Source organism: Elephantulus edwardii, unplaced genomic scaffold (genome assembly GCF_000299155.1).
Source record: "Elephantulus edwardii isolate Elephantulus edwardi_28Jun2011 unplaced genomic scaffold, EleEdw1.0 scaffold00066, whole genome shotgun sequence".
In the NCBI taxonomy this organism is placed as follows: Eukaryota; Metazoa; Chordata; class Mammalia; order Macroscelidea; family Macroscelididae; genus Elephantulus; species Elephantulus edwardii.
The window spans coordinates 14,165,694-14,169,561 of NW_006399816.1; positions in this window are offsets into that span (position 1 = coordinate 14,165,694).

Here is a 3,868-nt window from a genome sequence, read left to right on the forward strand (position 1 = left end):
AAGGAAGGAAGGAAGGAAGGAAGGAAGGAAGGAAGGAAGGAAAGAAAAAAAATGTGTCAGTCTGGGTTAGTCAAAATGTGCAGCCTTGAGAATTGTGTGGGGCAATGACTCAAACTGAACTCATCGCAACAGAATTTTTTATTAATACTTGGGGATAGACTCCTGTTTGGAAATAAGATTTATGTGATGTTAATCTGATCACACCAGCGTAGGTCAGGTCTCAAATCTAATCCCTTTCAAACTATAAAAAGATGAGGCATGTGCACAGGCACACACACATAGAGAGCCGCAACTCACAGTTCCTCAGGGGCAGACTCCAGCGCTTGTTCAAAGGTCCCATCTGAGACCAGTACCCACACTGTATAGCAGAACATGGGTCCTTATAATGACTCAAAGGCCTCTTGTACCCTACAAGAAGGGCCAAGGACTAGAAAATTCCTGGGATTACTAACAAGGAAAACAACAACATGGTTAAGACATTGGTTTGCAATTTTAACTTCCGGAACTATTTAGGATGCCACTTTTATATTTCTATATAGCAGCACTAGGAAATTAAGATCATATTATTCAAAGAGAAGAATATAGAAAGTATTCGCTTCAATTCAAGGATGAGGAAACTAAGGCCTAGTGAGAGGCAATGACCTATTGAAGGTCTCACAATAAGCCAGTAACAGGGCTAGAGATTGAACCCAGACTTTTAGCACTCTGTACTGGGGCCTTCTGAGAAGCCCAAGGTGACTTGAAGTATGGGTGTGATTGGGATGTGTACACAATATTGAAAGTGTTCAAGCAGTGTGAAGGAGCTGAGTGGAGGTATAGAGGTGGGAGGGGTCAGAGGGGAAGTCTCAGAGAAGCATCTAGAAGGAGAGAAAGCCAGGTTGAGAACTGTATACCTTGGAGGACTCTGAGGCCATGCCAGTTGGGAGAGAAGTATATTTCTAGAGAGAAGGGAGATTTCTAGAAAGGCACGGGTCCCAAATGGCAGCCAGGAAGAACATGACTAGCACCCAGGAGTCAAGGAACCTGTATTTAAAGGGCCTTGAGCCTTTTCTTCTCTGATCCTCAGTTTCATTTTCTTTAGAGTAGGAAAATATTCTCTTTCCAGTGTTGTCGTGGTGACCAAATGTGAGAATGCCTTTGGAAGTGCTTTGTACACTGCCAAGTACTGAGTAAATGCCTCTGTCTCTCTCTCTCTCACACACACACACATAGAGAGAGAAAGAGAGAGAGAGAGAGAGAGAGAGAGAGAGAGAGATACACACATACACCAGCAACCGCAGTTTCTCAGGAGCAAATTTCAGTGACTGTAGAAACAGTTCAAAGACCAGCCCACACACTTTGTGGCAGAACTTGGGTCTTCAAAATGGTTCTAAAGCCTCTTTCCCCTCACGAGAAAGGCCTCCGTAAATGTTGATGGAACTGTCCCCCTTGGGTGGGGTGCTGCATGTTTCTTGTACCAATGGATGGACCATGATAAGGGAGTCTGGCAGATGAAGGGAGACTTGTTCAAAAGAGACTGACAAGAAAGGAAAGCCCCAGAAGTAAACACACAGCTTGCTATAGATTATACCACCAGCTTTCTAAACCAATGACTTTACGAGAACAGAGAGGCAGAGACACACGGAGGGAAGGTGGCCATGTGAAAATGGAGCCAGAGGTTGAAGCAGCATATCCAGAAGCCAAATAACACCAAGGATTGCCAACAACCCCCAGAAACCAGGAAGATACAGGGAAAATCTTATCCTAGAGTCTTCCAAGGGAGTACAGACCTGCTGATAGCCTGACTTCCAATTTCTGGATTCCAGGATTGTGAGAGAATAAATGTCTAGTCTCTTTAAGGGACAGCCATCCTAGGAAATGAATTCAAGGCCTCACAGCAGGGATTAGTGGCCCACTTTGCAGATGAGAAAATTGAGGCCAGGAGAAGGGCTGTGACTTGCCCAGCATCAAGAGACCAAGAATGGCAACTTGCCCACACCACTGGCACTACCCTGCTGACAAGGCTCTTTCTCCTTAGAGCTGGAGATATTAACTCCACTTTCTAGATGAAGAATTAGGTGCAGAGGGAAGAGTCTATGGTTTACAGGAACTCCTCAGCAGAACTTAATTCGCTGTCGCTCTGTGCAGACGAGTGTCAGTGTTTGTTTCTAGGGCTGCCTATCAAGTATCACACACTTAGTGCCTTAAAACAACAGGAATGCAATCTATCACAGTCTGGAGGTGACACAAGGACTCCGCAAGCTCTCTATAGGCACTGGGGTGGGGGTAAGGGAATCTTTCTCACAGCTTTTGGTGATTCCAAGTGCTCCTTGGCTTGTGACTTCATAACTCCAGGCTCTAGCTCCATCTTCACACAGTCTCCTTAAATCTGTCTGTGTGTCTTCTCTTCTTATAATCACCCCTGTCAGTGGATCAGTGGCCACTCTGGACTCTCTAGGATGATATTGGCTCCATTTCCTTAACAATCACATCTACAAAGACTTCTGTTCCAAATAAGGTCACATTCACAGGTTCATGAGCATTTCTTTCTTTGGGGACAGCTTTCAACCCAATACAGTGGCACCTGAGGTCTCACAGGACTAGGCTCCTCCTTTCATTTCCCTCTCAGTTTCTCAGCTGCCTGGACAGTCTCCCCTAGCACTTTCTCCATTTGCTTATGAGAGGAAAGGAGATCATAGGGAGGTGAGTGGGAGGCTGTTACCACCTTGGACTTCCTGTCCCATCACCTCATGGTCTGACCATGACTGTTCCCATAGCACCCTGCACGCCCCTCCTCTAACATGGCCACATGAGGGAACCTCTTTGGAAAAGATTTCCTTTTTGGAGAATGTGTTCAGAGTCAGCAACTTTTCTCCACGCTTCTCCTTCCTGTGCCCTCGGTCCTTTTCTTGGCACACAGGTCCTGATGCCTGACAGCCCTCTCCCGAGGAAGAAGCAGATCTTTGTCATCTGTGAGGAAAGACCAGATCCTCTGTATAAATACCCTCAGGTAGACGACTCAAGGGTTCTGTGCTGAGATCAGGATGGAGAGAGGGGGCCCTTGAAGAGACTGTGTGGAAGAAAGGCTGAGAGGTGAGAAAGGGTGGTCCTCCTCATCTGGAACTCCCCCAGGCCAAGAGGTCAAGTTCAGGGGTCAGACCACCCCCTTCCCAGTGAGAGAACAAGCGGAAAGGCTTACCTGTCACTCAGCACCCGAACAAAGGAAGCTCCTCACCTTCAGAAGGACCTTGAGCATCATTTGGCCCTATGGATAAGGATGCTGGCCAGTTACAAAGTTGTCCTAAGAGGACCAGTGGGTTTGTATTGCGCTCAGGATCATCTCTAACTCAGATGCCTGCTTTTTAGACAATGACGGTGTGGACACACCTCTTTTTATTGCTCTTTATTTTGTTGCACTCAGCACAGACTGTGTTTGTTACAAGTTGAAGCAATATGTAGTCCAGCAAGTCTATCCACTTCATTTTTCCATCAGCATGTGTTCGCTTTGTGCTCCTGTATCTCCTTCTGGAATTCTCGCAATATTTCAAAACTTTCCATAATAGACTACAGTATGGTGCAAACCTAACCTTTGTATGCACTGGGAAAGCATAAGTTTCGTGAGGCTTGCGTTATTATGATGTTGTTGTTGTTGTTATGTGCCGTCTAGTTGCTTGCGACTAATAGCGACCCCATGTACAACAGCCCTAAACTCCTCTCTGTCCTGTGCCAATCTCACTGCCTCTGACACATCCATCCTGATTACCCCAGTCACTGAATCAATCCACCTCATAGAGGGTCTTCCCCTCGTGCGCTGTCCCTCCACTCTGCCCAGCATAATGTCCCTCTCCAAAGACCTGTCTCTCCTTACAACATGTCCAAAGTATGTCAG